The 16,022-nt window shown below is 41.3% G+C and overlaps 1 protein-coding gene across 1 annotated transcript in view; it reads right to left on the reverse strand.

The window, feature by feature from the left end:
- RORA (RAR related orphan receptor A) overlaps positions 1 to 16,022 on the reverse strand; it is a 721,989-nt gene that overhangs the window by 177,405 nt on the left and 528,562 nt on the right. The window lies entirely within an intron of this gene.

The raw sequence follows: 16,022 nt of genomic DNA on the forward strand, positions 1-16,022 counted from the left end.
ACTCAGCCACAGAGCAATTAATTTGCTCTGGCCATTGATTTTGTGTTTACTTTTTAATGAAAATGGCTCTTTGTGCTTACATGAAGCATCACTTTTAATGGTGAGGGAAAATACATCCATAAAATGTACCTCTCTGTCTATACTTGTTAAAGTCAGAAGGGGAATGACGGCTACTTCTTGGCAAATGGCAGCACAATGAACAAAAACTATATGAAAACATAAGGGGCTCATGAGTCAGCACCCTTGATACTTCTAAGATGCTTTATAGAGAGCGGGTGAAGAGTGGAACTGGGCAAGATTCTGCACATAAGACCGCAGAAAGATAACGTGAACGCACACTTCAATGCAAACAGTGCTATCGCCACTTCAGAAGTGCTCCATTTTGATTTCTGTATGCTTCATTCTTCTTGGGGGATATTCTTGAGACCAAATAGGCTCAAAATCATAAAGCTCTTGAAAACATTTAGCCTGTGACTAAGAAGTGTGGTAAACCTTGTGTGTCTTTTTTTCTTTCAAGTTATTAAAATAACTATTTAACCCTCCTCTGGAAAGTAACACTGTTGAAAAATTTGGCACTCATATCAGACCTATTACTTAGCTATGGAACGTATCGGACAGGGAAGAAATCCGTTATGAAAATCCATGGTATAGCACAGGGAGAACAGCTCGGTGCTTTGTGACCACCTAGAGGGGTGGGATAGGGAGGGTGGGAGGGAGGGAGATGCAAGAGGGAAGAGATATGGGGACATATGTATATCTGATTCACTGTTATAAAGCAGAAACTAACACACGATCGTAAAGCAATTATACTCCAATAAAGATGTTAAAAAAAAATCCATGGTAGACATAAAAAAAAAAAGCTAGTGCCAAAATTGTGCACCAAGACCAAAATCACACACTTGTTCCCCCACAAATTTCCACAGGACTTATTTAGGGAAGCTGAAATTACATAGCCCAACTCAAATTCTTTTTCCCCCCCTTTCTACAGAGAAAAACACAACTATTGTTTTTCATCGTGTTTGATTTGGCTTCGCATGGTGAAGTTAAGCTTCTGCAAGAGTCTTGAAGGCTCTCTCACATGGGAACTAACCAAAGGGTTTGAGGAGTTTTTGAAATAAGCTTTTTCACGGGAAGGGAACTACCCCCAACAGGAGCAGTGAATCAAGCTGAAAATCTGAATACCACTTGCAACTCCAGCTCATGACACCAGCGCCAATAAACGGATACTTTAGTGCTCTTTCAGCATTATGAGAGCTATATGTGTACCTTCCTTAGGAAATGATGCTTTTGGTAAAATCACTTTGAAGAGAAAGTGCTTATGCTGTCACTCCTGATTATTCAGAACCTTCACACAATTGGATTTAACACAGCCCCAAACAGACCTATCTATATTCGCTGAGTGTGGAACTATTTTCTCCTGACATCCAAAGGCCTGATGAAAATACCACTGCTTTGACTTTTCTACTTAAATTTATTATACAGTGTGATGCAGTATTCTCATCAAATATTTTCATGACGATTATAATGATAATAGATTTTGAAAATCTTTCCAGGAAAGCTGCCTGATCCTTGAGATCACAGCAGCACGGAGCTAAAACTTCTCATTTCTGTCTCCAAGAGACAGCATGACTTCTGTAAAAGCACAAACTCGACCCCTCAGTTTCGTTTAACTGCCAATTAGCGATCAGTACAAGTAATTGGGAGATATACCTACACAAGAGTTGCCAGATTTAGCAGAAACAATACAGGATCCCCAGTTACACTTAAATTTCAGACACTAGCAATTTGTTGTTTATCTGAAATTCAAATGTAACTGAGCATCGTGTATTTTATCTGGCAACCCTAACCTATACAAATAAAATGTAAATTATATCTATCACATGCAAGGAAAAACATAACAATAAATTAATAGATACACTTTTATGGAGAAAGGCTTAAAAAACACATCCCTCTCACAAAAGCAATATTTTTTAAAGTGCATTACAACTCCTAATTATGGAGACATAACTGTGCATAATATTTTCTTTTTTTCAATGTTTTTACTTAATAGCCATTATGAAGACAAAATTCTATTTCTCTAGGAAAAGCAAACGAACTGAAAGTGAACACACAAAAGACAAATTTAATGAAACAATCAGAAAATTTATTGGAATTCCCTTCCTTCTCCTCTCCTGAAAAATAACTGTGCTCACACTAATGTCTTGTGTCTCTCCTTTCTCTATAGAAGCTCCAGTTCTTCATATTAACTGACTCCACAGAAGTGGAAAAAAAAAAAAGAAAATGTCCTTCTCATTTCACAGATGGGTCAACTAAGGACAATTTAATCATCACAATAAAAAGTTTTCTGTAGAAAGTTAATATCTGATGGGAAGTGAGTCCATGGTATGTATTTAAAGCTATCTAAGGAGGTAAAAGAACTGTACTCAAAAACTATAAGACGCTGATGAAAGAAATTAAAGATGACACAAAAAGAGAAAGATACATGGTGTTCTTGGGTTGGAAGTATTAATATTGTTAAAATGATCATACTACCCAAGGCAATCTACAGATTCAATGTATTCCCTATCAATATACCAATGGCATTTTTCACAGAACTAGAACAAATAATTTTAAAATTTATATGGAAACACAAAAGACCCCAAATAGCCAAAACAATCTTGGGAAAGAACAATGGAACTGGAGGAACCACGCACCCTGACTTCAGAATATACTACAAAGCTACAGTAATCAAAACATTATGGTACTGGCACATAAACTGATACATAGATCAATGGAACAGAAGAGAGAGCCCAGAAATAAACCCATGCATTTATGGTCAATTCTTCTACGACAAAGGAGGCAAGAATATACAGTGGAGAAAAGATAGCCTCTTCAGTAAGTAATGCTGGGAAAACTGGATAGCTACATGTAAAAGAATGAAATTAGAACATTCTCTAACACAATATACTAAAGTAAACTCAAAATGGATTAAAGGCCTAAATGTAAGACTGGAAACCATAAAACTTCTAGAGGAAAACATAAGCAGGACACTCTTTGACATAAATTGTAGCAATATTTGCTTTGGCTCTCTCTCCTAACGCAAAGGAAATAAAAGCAAAAATAAACAAATGGGACCTAATTAAACGTAAAAGCTTTTGCACAGCAAAGGAAACCTTCGACAAAATGAAAAGACAACCTACTGAATGGTAAAAAACATTTGCAAATGATATGACTGATAAGGGGTTAATATCCAATATAAATAAATAGCTCATACAACTCAACATCAAAAAAGCAAACAACTCAATTAAAAAATGGGCAGAAGACCTGTATAGGCATTTCTCCAGAGGACATGCAAATGGCCAACAGGCACATGAAAAGATGCTCAACATCACTAATCATCAGGGAAATGCACATCAAAACCACAATGAGATATCACCTCACACAGGTCAGAATGGCTATCATCAAAAAGAACACAAATAACAATTGTTGGTGAGGATACAGAGAAAAGGGAGCCCTTGAACACTGTTGGTGGGAATGTAGATTGGTGTAGCCCCTAGGGAAAACAGTATGGAGGTTTCTCAAAAAACTAAAAACAGAACTACCAAATGACCCAGAAATTCCACTCCTGGGAGTATATCTGAATAAAAAACAAAAACACTAATTCAAAAAGATACGTGCACCCCAATGTTCATAGCAGCATTATTTACAATTGCCAAGATAAGGAAGAAACCTATGTTTCCATCAACAGATGAGTGGATAAAGATGTGGTACACACACACACACACATACATATATAATGGAATATTACTCAGCCATAAAAAGAATGAAATTTTGCAGTTTGCAGCAACCTGGATGGACTTGGAAGGTATTATGCTCAGTGGAATAAGTCAGACAAAGAAAGACAAATACTGTATGATATCACTTATATGTGGATCTAAAAAATACAACAAAACTAGTGAATATAACAAAAAAGGAACAGAATCACAGATATAGAGAACAAACTGGTGGCTACCAGTGGAGGGGAGGGGCGAGAGGGGGAGAGGATTAAGAGGTACAAACTATTACGTGTAAATAAGCTACAAGGATACATTATACAACACGGGGAATATAGTCAATATTTTATAATAATTACAAGTGGAGTATAACCTTTAAAAATTGTCAATCACTATATTATACACCTGTAACTTACATAATATTATACACCAACTATACTTCAATAAAAACCAGAAAAACTCTGGTATAGATAGTACATCTAATAAGAGTAAATATTAAAAAAAAAAAAAAAAATTTACTCCCCAAAGCATATCAGTCAGCAGTCAGCTCTATAACTAATTTAAACCTACAGGGTCCTGTCCCCCAGCCTTAGCTAACCCAGGAATCCCCACCAGGGCTTGGGTGAAAGAGATACTTGAGAGGTCTGTGTGCCCTGGTTTGCAACCAGCAGCCATTTCTTCATACCCCTCCTCCTTAAATGGGATGACTGGGTCTTTCTTCCGTTTCTCTTTCTTCTCATTTCCCCAGAGGCTGAACGATTCCTGTCTTTCTTGCCATAGAGCTCATCCTTTCTGAAATCACAGCAGTCTACGCTGTCCATCTTTGTCCTCAAGTGGAAGGGGTAAGACTTATCCAAACCTAAGGCTACTAGCAGTGACCCTGAATCGACCATTCCGGGAGAGCTGCGTTTTCTAAAGATAAATTATGATGAGTGTTTAGGAGGCAAATAGCTCTAATTCTACCCAGAAGTGGAAAAGAATAAACTTTTTAAAGGCAGTTTTTTTTTTCACATCTTTATTGGAGTGTAATTGCTTTATAATGGTGTGTTAGTTTCTGCTTCATAACAAAATGAATCAGTTATACATATACATATGCCCCCATATCTCTTCCCTCTTGCGTCTCCCTCCCTCCCACCCTCCCTATCCCACCCCTCCAGGTGGTCACAAAGCACGGAGCTGATCTCCCTGTGCTATGTGGCTGCTTCCCACTAGCTATCTCCCTTACGTTTGGTAGTGTATATATGTCCATGTAAAGGCAGTTTTTAAGATAACTGGATTTGGAGTCAAGTTGACCTGAACTTACATTCTTAGTCCATCCACTTTCCTACCCAAGGCTAAGAGACCTTGGGCAACTTACTTCACTTCTCTGGGCCTGAATTTCCAGGTCTCTACAATTGTATATAATCATAATACTACTCAAAAGACTGTTGTGAAAATCCATACAAAATAAGGATGTGTAAAGACCTTTACAAAGTGGGAAGTGTGATATAAATGTTAATTATTAACTTTAACAAAAGGTGGGCAATGCACACAGTCTTACTTTAACAAAGGTGAATTAGAATGTTCTACTGAAAGCTAAGTCATAGCTGCTCATGATTTCTTGGGTTTCACACTGACTCATAGCCCGGGATTCTGATTTTCAGACCAAGGGCTCTGACTTCAAAATTCATATCTGCTGGAGGAGAGCATAAGACAGAGAACCGAGTTTCTAAAAGCAAGTGTACTCTGTTCTAGACCCCAAACTCCCCTGGACTCTACTCTCTAAAGTCAAGGGAAGATACTTGCTCATGGGCAGGTAAGCTAAGTGGGCAAAGGACTTGGATCACCACCACCAAAGGGTGTCAAACCAAGTCCAGATGTTGTGAAGGTTTTGATATACTTCCCAATGCCTGGAAAGTGACACCAAGATCCTTCCCCAGAGATTCACAAACAGACCACTGAGCAAGAGGCATGCACACCACAGAGACTGGGACTTCGTGGAGTTGTGGAAGAGTGATGGGTGGAACCAACTCTCTAAATGCAAAGCACTCACAAACCGTGAACCGAAAGTGACCTTGCTGGATGTTTTGGGAAAGTCACTTAACTTCTCTGGGCCTTAGTTTTCTCATCTGTAGAATGAGATAGCTGAACTACACGCTTTCTTGATTTCCCTTCTAGAGCCTTGATCAATGACTCCTTGCAGTGCTTTCAAGCTAACAAACCAAACTTCCTCTAAGCAACAGGCTGCCAGATCTACTTCTCAGTGTGAAAAAAATCTAATGTCTCTCACAATCAAGGGCAACCCCCTGAAACTTTTTTCTTTTTGCTTTTAAAAACCAAAGAAGAAAGAAGGCAGTATCCACAAAACGTTGTATAAGTAAAAGATACACTTCTTTTGGGTGATATTTTTAAATTATCTGGGCTAGAGAAAAATGGTACCTTTTGATTAAAGTTGTGAGACTCATAATCTTACCCAGCCCATTTTATTTATATATATATATATATATATGGAGAGAGAGAGAAACATTCCCAGGTAATGCTTTAGAGTAATTTCTAACTTAACACTATGGTAACAATTTTAAATTGACCATTTAATATCCTTAAAATGAAGAAGAAAAAACCTCCACAACGACTCTCCCCAAACTAGGACCTCTAATACAGCAAAATTCCCTGACTCTTATTTAGCCGACTATGCTTCAAAGTAAAGCAAAGAAAATGTCATGAAAATACTACAAATTTATCACTGTCAGGGTATCAGCAGTTTCAGAGTTACAGTTATGGCAAGAGCAGAGCACTTGAGGGATAGAATCTGATTTTTCCAATCAGTGCCAAATCTTGGACCAATTAACTTCTTTGATGGACTTCTTACTGTCTCTTGGTTTCTAGGCAATTGTGTGGGTACCAAGTTTATTTTAACTTTTTTTTTTTTGGTAAGAAATGGCATCTTTCCTTCTCCCCAGACATACCAATTACCACAATGGCATTTCCAGAGGCCCTGCATTTTGGACAAGTGCCTAGCTACAAAGATGTCCTTTTGCGACCTTGCTAATATTCAGCCTGTGTGCCTTCTCTTGTCCTCTCTCACAATGAGTTAACAAGTGTTGAGACAGAGATATATGCAACATGTATAAGTTCTGTGTTAGAATAAAAAAAAGAAAAACAAACACAACAAAAAATATGTGAAGTAACAGATACACACTACCATATATAAAAGAGATAAACAACAGAAACCTACTGTATAGCACAGGAAACTATATTCAATATCTTGTAATAACCTATAGGGGGAAAAGAATCTGAAAAAGAACATATATATATATGTTTATATATATATATATGTTTTATATATATATATATATATATATATATATATATATATACGAACCACTTTGCTATACAACTGAAACTAACACAACATTGTAAATCAACTATACTTCAATAAAAAAATACCTAAAATAAGATGCTGTGCAGTTTTTCTTTTCTTCTTTTTGTTTTTAAATAGATCAGTGTTTCTCTATTTCAAGTGAGTGTGTGTGGTAGGGAGGAGAGGAGCTGAATGATAATTAACAAAACCTGTTCTGTAATGGACCAGCTTGTTACATGCAGGTACACAAGCCCCACAACACTAACTCTTCGTTTCATTTCTAGAAAAGGAGGGCTCCAAATACGAAGGCCTTTGCAAGATTTATTCTCCCTCCTCACAAGACGCCTGCATTAAATAAGACGTCCATTATTCAAGCCGTGGTCTTGGGAGAATGGCTTAACCATTCTTGAACCTCTGCTTCCTTATCCATAAAATGGGGATAAAATTCTCAGTGCCAGGTTTATAGTAAGACTTAAATAAGGCCATTCACGTGGGACACATAGCAGAGTGTCTCTTTCCTTTTAAAGATGTTTCTAATTGCAGATACTTTGCACTGGATAAACAGAGAGCTACCCCTTGGGTGAAGACAGGCAATACCCATTAATTAGAGACCTGCTGTTACAGAGGCGGATAATCTGGTACATAAACGTTTGAGAGCAAGGGCAGAACTTTCAGACTAAAATCTGGAAGATTAGACCCCCCCTCCTGCCATAAAACCAACAAACACAGTGATAAGGTTGAGATCGTCTGGGTCCACCTGTTCCCTCCTGTCCTTCTCTTTCACTTCCTCATTGTAAGGAGCTGGTAGTTAAAACAGCAATTTATATGCAGCGTAAGAACATGAGATAAGAATCAAGGCCCAGCACGAAGGCTTTTTTTTTTTTTTTTTGAACGGCTAACAATTGTTTCATAAAGAAAACCTATCACTTTGTGCTGGCCTGTGTCCCCCGCTTGCCCCAGTCCTGACTTGTCCCATGAGCTTGCTCTATTCCACACTGTCAAGGAGAGAATCAGTGCAGGATTCAGATCAGGAACACAGCCCGAATAGGGCCTCGCCAAACAAAATGATGTTACAAAACAATGTCCTTGTCTAGGACAAAAGAGCTATTAATGATAATCAGTACATATTATTGAAAGTGCTCCAAGTAATCTGTGGACTTTGTTTTAAAAATTCTTAATGGACACTAATGCTTAGGGTTCACTCAAAAGAGAAATAAATTATGTGCCAGGGTTGCAGGGACCAAGGACAACACTAGGAAGGCATCAAAACATTAGCAACATTACGACAATCAAACATTTTTAATTGCATTAAAAAGCCTTTAAAAGGATTGTGCTCGGCGGTTCCCCAGATCTGTCTCTTGCTTCAACAGTGTTTGGACGGAACAGACCCAGGGTCGCCCTTTCCTCCAGCCTCCGACCACCCTCCAACCTTCGGAGTCAGCCGCTCAGCTATCCTCGGTCACCGGGACCAGCCAACACCATTTTTTGAGCCGAACTCCTTATTACCGATCAACCATGAGCTCCCAGATTCGTCAGAATTATTCCACCGAGGTGGAGGCCACCGTCAACCGCCTGGTCAACATGCATCTGCGGGCCTCCTACACCTACCTCTCTCTGGGCTTCTATTTCGACCGCGACGACGTGGCTCTGGAGGGCGTGGGCCACTTTTTCCGCGAATTGGCCGAAGAGAAGCACGAGAGCGCCGAGCGTCTCTTGAAAATGCAAAACCAACGCGGCGGCCGCGCCCACTTCCAGGACTTGCAGAAGCCATCTCAAGATGAGTGGGGTAAAACTCAGGACGCTATGGAAGCCGCCATTAACATGGACAAGAACCTGAACCAGACCCTTCTGGATCTGCATGCCCTGGCTTGTGCCCGTGCAGACCCCCACCTCTGCGACTTCCTGGAGAGCCACTTCCTAGATGAGGAGGTGAAACTCATCAAGAAGATGGGTGGGGCTTCTCTGGTGGCGCAGTGGTTGAGAGTCCGCCTGCTGATGCAGGGGAACGCGAGCTCGTGCCCTGGTCTGGGAAGATCCCGCATGCCGCGGAGCGGCTGGGCCCGTGAGCCATGGCCGCTGCGCGTGCGCAGCCTGTGCTCCGCAACGGGAGAAGCCGCAACAGTGAGAGGCCCGCGTACCGCAAAAAAAAAAAGAAGATGGGTGACCACCTGACCAACCTCCACAGGCTGCTGGTCCCCAGGCTGGGCTGGGCGAGTATCTCTTCGAAAGGCTCACCCTCAAGCATGACTAGGAGCCTCCGGAGCCCAGTGGCCTTTGAGGTGTCAGGCCTTCTGCCTGAAGCCCCGCTCTGTGGCCAGTAGGCAGCTTGTTAACCACACTGGAGCCCTCTCCCAAGCCATGGACCAAATGGAAACAATAAAGCTTTTTGCAGAAAAAAAAAAAAAAAGCCTTTAAAAGTCATTTAGAAATACTAATTATGGAGATAAATTATACTTTAACATGAGGTTTCTTTTATGTTAGATTTGAGCCTAGGTTGAGCTGTTTCGATAATACTTCAGCTCCTTTACCAATCGAGGTACTTTTTACAACACACACAAAAAAATTAATTTTAGTTTGAAAAGTGGTTATGGGAATGAATAAGAGAAATTTTTTCTGGTGTTTGAATTAAAAAAAAAATGTTTATGATTGCACTCCATCTCTAGGTCATATTTCCTGACATATGTGCCCAGAAATATCTTTTAGTTTTGGGCAGGCAGGACAGAGCTATACACTCTTTCAAGTCCTCCCTTTATCTTTGACAAAACAGTTCCAAGCACAAAACATCATTCCTGGTCCCCCAGCAAAGGCAACATCAAGAGACCATCAGTCTATCCTAGAAAGAAATTTTGAGACTAAAGTTATTTGGGAAACATCCACTTTCTCTTTTAGAGATGACTATTCACTGCATTACGAAAAGTCCATACCTAGGGAGGGTAATTTCTCCTCTTATGGCTTGCTGGTGCCAAATGTATGATTAGCACTAATGGACAGTAAGAATAATAAGAATCTTTGTTCTTTCACATTGATTTCCTTTTATCAAGTCTCTATCCTGAAAATGGAGTTACCCATTAGATATTACTTGGTTAACTTAAGTTTGATCTTGGAGAGCTCTGGGCAGAGATGTGAACTGACAACTATCAACACTTCCAGCTTAGCCTTCTGGAATTGAGTAGTTTTATCTTATAAGTGAATGATCCAACTCAGGTAAAGATCAACATATTTCACCATGCTTTTCCAGGAAACGCTTTACTTATATGCCTCTGAAATCTGTTGAAATTGTCTATCTTTGCTACTAATAGGGCAGGGACGGACTTGAATGATTTGTAGGTGACATGCTTGGATGTTGTCAAACACGTGGCTCTAGCTTCAATGCTCCAAATCAAAGCTACCAGAACTGGTTGGACAAGGATGACCCAAAGATTATGGAGTTGGGGCCCCAAAGCAAGTCAGGCTTCTCATATATTACGTCCTTGTATATGGATACTCCTCATATGTTATGTCCTTGTATACTCAACATAATCATACCTCGTGGACCATGGATCCTGGTCAGCATACCAGGTCAAGGCAAGTAATGACTGAAGAAATCTCACCTGGTCTGCAGCCATCCCAAACCAAAGTCTGCTACTGATGTCAGAAGCATGGATAAAGCAAGGGTATACTAGTTATGGCAAAGGAGGAAACAATTCCATGGGTTCACTCGTGTGCTGAATCACCTAGAAAGGAGAGGGAATCTGTTGAAGTGGAAACAAGGGGAATTTGGCTCTAAATTTGGAGGAAATGAGCTCTACTCTCAGAACTAGGGTGAACTAAAAGCCCCAGAATCCAATGGGGTATCAAATAAGTATTTAGAAGTGGAGAGATGGCTTCAGTTATTCCGGAATGTACAGGATACCAAGGGTCTGTAAAGGTTTCTAAAAATGTCAACATTATCATCTTGAAGAAGAAAGACGAAAAGTCCAATGAAATCATCTACAGCCTTTCCACTCTCCTCTGATGACAATTTTTGGCAATTTGTCTGGATTGACCACTGCTGGGTGACAATTCAAGAAAAGAAGGTAGTTGCCAGGGCATTTACAGAATTTATCGAGTGTGATAATTAGATGCAGAAACTCTTCTCCCATATGAGATTTAGAGTCAGGAAAACTGGATCTCAGGTCTAGCTCTGTCACTTGCCAGCTGTGTGAGTTTGGCCAGAATACTTCATCTCTCTGAGCCTCAGTTTCCTCAACTCTGAAACAAGGGAAATTTTTTTTCTCCTTTCATCTGGCAATGCAAACACTGGAAATGTAGGCTTAGGAAGTAGTTATGGACGAACACCAGGTTTACATCACAACATTGTTTCTATAAGCAACACATGAGGGGGGAAACCACTCACATGTCAACAGTAGAGGAAGAGTTAAGTAAACGATGTATGTTGACATAATGGAATACCCTACCATTATTAAAATAATGAAAACTTAATTGCGGGCTTCCCTGGTGGTGCAGTGGCTAAGAATCTGCCTGCCAATGAAGGGGACACAGGTTCAAGCCCTGGTCCGGGAAGATCCCACATGCTGCGGAGCAACTAAGCCCATGTGCCACAACTACTGAGCCTGCACTCTAGAACCTGCAAGCCACAGCTACTGAGCCCATGTGCCACAACTACTGAAGCCCGCGTGCCTAGAGCCTGTGCTCCGCAACGAGAAGCCACTGCAATGAGAAGCCCATGCACCGCAACGAAGAGTAGCCTCCACTCACCGCAACTAGAGAAAGCCCGCATGCAGCAACAAAGACCCAACGCAGCCAAAAATAAATAAATTAATTTTAAAAAATTAAAAAATCTTAATTGCAAAGAAAGATGTCTTAAGAAAAACAAAAGACTAAAAAATATACACAAGATTAATGACATTGGTTATCTCTGAGTGGAGGAATTATGAATGATTAGTATTTTATCTTCTTTGTCTATGTTTTTTTAAATTTCTGTAATAAAGCTGTACAAATAAGATTTTAACAATAAGAAAGAAAAGTCAATATTAAAATGAAATAATGAATGGAAATGTGACTTAATATCGGTTATTATCACAATCATCACCTCTCTGGGACCATTAGGAGACCCAGTTTCCTATGGCAACTACTAATTGCATTACACACTCCAGGGAACTCTATCTGAAGTCTTTAGTATATGTGTGATGGCATAGCTGGCGACTATAGGAGGGCCCCATGGTGATGGGCAATCTCATAATACAGTTGACTCTTGAACAACTCAGGGTTAAACCACATATAACTTATAGTTGGCCCTCTATAACCATGGTTCCTCCACATCCATGGGTTCAACCAACATTGGACTGTGTAGTGTTGTAGTTTTTACCATTGAAAAATATCCGCCTGTAAGTGAACCTGTGCAGTTCAAACCCATGTTGTTCAAGGGTCAACTGGACTTGGTAAAGTAGTAATCGAACCACCAATCAATATGCTGATGAAGGTCTGAAAAATAAGCCTTTTTGAGTTGAATGTATAATGTTCTAGAATGCAGTGAGAAACCTGGACTCTGATGTTGGACAAGCCTTGACTCCTGGGCAAACAAGTGTCCTTTAGCTCCCTAACAGAGGTTTTGTTTATCCTGATGACTAAGGGTATCTGATTGTGCGGTCAGCACTTTCTAGCATTCAGGTCCCGCATGGGTTTGTGGAGACCTCTGCAGAGCATGTGTGGTCTCAGACACTGATCACAAATCCCTCAAGACAAGAGTGAGCCCTTTTGTCAGTACCCCCTGAGAACTCACTGGGACTCAGAGCCATGTCACGTGAAGAGCAGGATCTTTGGAGAGAGGAGACCCAGGCTGCAAGCCCGGCTTCACCACCAACAGTGAAGTCATTTCACTTTAGGCAAGTTACTTAGCCTGAGCTGCAGTTTCAATTTCTGTGGGATGGAGGTAAGAATACCTTCTTTTTGGGGCTGTTATGGTCATCAAATGGAACACACACCACAAAGCTGAAAGCTGTCAATGGTTCTTGAATTCCATTACCTAAGCAAGGTATCTTACATCAATGCGATGGAATGTCCCCACGGAGAAGGGAATGAAAAAAGGCCTATATGTCCTTGGACTGTGGCATTAAGGTGGCACTGAGCTTTGGAACAAACTATGGGTTCTTTTTGAGACTGATATATCTTGTCATAATTTGTTTGATTTCAGTTAGCACAGCCCGCCCTCCCTCCCTCTCTCTCTCTCTCTCTCTCTCTCTTCCTGCTTCTTTTAGTCTTAAGAAGATTGTAATGGCTTGAGTCACATCCCCCAAAAAGATATGTTCAAGTCCTAAGCTGTGGTACCTGTGAATGTGACCTTATTTGGAAATTGGGTCTTCACAGATGCAGTCAAGATGAGGTCATATGGGATTAAGGTGGGCCTTCAATCCAGTGATCGCTGTCTTTACAAGAGAAAGGAGAGGGATATTTGGATACAGAGACACAGAAGACACACAGAGAAGGTCACATGAAGATGGAGGCAGAGACTGGAGGGATGCAGCTACAAGCCAAAGAATGGTAAGGACTGCCAACAACTATCAGAAGCTAGGAGAGAAACTTCTAGAAATTCTCCCCTAGAGACTTCAGAGGGAGCATGGCCCTGCTGATTTTGGACTTTTAGCATCCAGACTGTGAAAGAATACATTTCTGCTCTTTTAAGCCACCCGGTTTGTGGCAATTTGTTACAGCAGCCCCAGGAAATTAATACAAAGGTCCAGGAAACTTTAAGAGTTTATCTTGACAGTACTCTGGAATTTTTCAAAAACAGGATGTGGCAGTTTTCCTGGACCCCTTCAAATCCATTCTCCCATCTTCCATGGCAGGCACATTTTATTTTATTTCATTTCATTTTTTAAAAAATTTGGCTGTGCCATGCGGCATGTGTGATCTTAGTTCCCCAACCAGGGATCGAACCCACGCCCCCTGCATTGGAAGCACAGAGTCTTAGCCACTGGACCGCCAGGGAAGTCCCAGCAGGCACGTTTTACATGGGCAGACAGAGGGCCAGTTAGAGTTTGCATTTCTCAGAGTCCCTTGGGGCTGGGTACGGCCACAACACTAGGTGGTCCCCAAGAATTGTGATCTGAAGGAGGGTGTGTAACTTCCATGTCACTTAAAAGGAAATGAAGGAAACTGCTTGCCCAGATCTTCCCTCTCTCTCTTCCCGTGGACTGGAACTTGCATGAGACCGCCACCCAGTTCCAACCATGGGGGAAGGGCCATCTTTGGAGGCAGGACCGTGGAGCTCATGAGCCAGGCTTCCCTGGCAGCCTCCACTGGCTCAAACCTCACAGGCGAGAGAAGCAAATCCCTACCCCATAGAGGCCACTGTGTTGTTGGGTCTCTTTGCTACAGCAGCTTTTAGCCTTTGCCCTAACAAATACAAATGATTAGGAAGTAACTCTCGTTTACAGTTTAGAACCACCAAATGTTAGATCTGGAAGAGTCTTAAGAAATTGTACCTCTCCCTGGATAAGGACTCAGAAACTTTAGGGCCTGAGAGCAATTAGGTGATTGGTTCCAAGTCAACCAGCCAGTGAGAAGCAGGGTAGAGAATGGCGCTCAGCTCTGCAGGCTCTGAGGCCTGGCTGTGTTCAAGTCTCCCCACAATCATAGAAGACACCTCAACAGACCACCCACATCATTTGGAAGCATCACTTAAGCTAGACCAAAATCAGATCCCGTCAGCCTCTTGCTCAAACTCCTTCCATGGCTCATCAGGTCCTCCACGACCCAGCCCACCTGGGTCTCCAGCTCGTGTCCTCCTCTCTCTACCTGGCCTAGCTCACTCTTCTACACTTGGATTTTCTTTGAAGCTCTGAGCTTCCTCTGGCCCTGAGTCCTTTCTGCTTATGACTCCCTCTGCCTGGTTCAATTTTCTTCCAGATTTTCCGGGTCCTCCCTCACATCCACCCCTATCTCCGCTCACAGGCCACTTCCTCTCAGGATGCTGCTCGACCAGCTCATCCAGAATTGTGTTCCCTGCCCCATTCTCCACCTTGCTTTACTTTTCACAGTTATTTCTCTTCTGACACTCTATTAAATAGTTGATGTGTGTCTTTCCAACAATGTCAGCTCTTGCCGGCTGGAACTTCGTGTTCCTGATTTATCACTGAACTTTTTAGTGCTTTGAATGTACCTGGCACAAAGGAGAAGCTCGAGAAAATCTGTCCAGTGAACGAGGATGGCTCCCCAAAGCTATGCGTCTAGTTTACCGATTGGGACCCCAAAGCTTAGTCCTCCAGAAATGTACAGAGAGCCCAAGGGGAATATAGGTGGTGGGCCAAATGCTAAATGAGACGGTTTAAGGGCACAGAAGGAAAGGTTTGCCCAGGTGAAAAGAAAGTGGAAGGCTCCACACAAAAAGTGAGAGGAGGGAGAACACATACCGACCCCAGTACCCACAGCAGAGGTCAGGCAATCAATAGCAAAGTTAAAATGGCCCTTTTAAACACTTCTGATAAAATCAATTTGGTCATTACCGGAGCTGAACACAGGGCACATCGGCCTCATCTGTTAGCAAGATCTTTATGATCTTGTTAACGGATCCCCGACATAGAAGCTGTAAAGGTTATAACCCAACTTGTAAAGCTAATCTCATATTGGCTCTGGGATAATAAAGAACCTACAGAAAAATTCCCACTTAGCCATATGTTATATAGCAAGAAGCAAGGGCTTGTGTGGCTTCTCACACATGGCAATTCAGAATAGTTTAACTCTCCCACTGCTGAGATGGAGAAAGCTATTTTGGAAGCACTGACTTCAGTACTCAAGGTTCTTAGATACAACAGCTTAGAGGTTGGGTTTAACAATCTCCCTTCTATTCAAAGTGACTTAAAAATAAAAGTCAGGATACCACCGCCACTGAATTATGCTGGGACCGAGAGGAAATAGCAGTTTGGCAAAAGTCTCTTTGCCAAACTTAGTTT

The sequence above is a fragment of the Phocoena phocoena genome, chromosome 2 (assembly GCF_963924675.1).
Source record: "Phocoena phocoena chromosome 2, mPhoPho1.1, whole genome shotgun sequence".
Taxonomy (NCBI): Eukaryota; Metazoa; Chordata; class Mammalia; order Artiodactyla; family Phocoenidae; genus Phocoena; species Phocoena phocoena.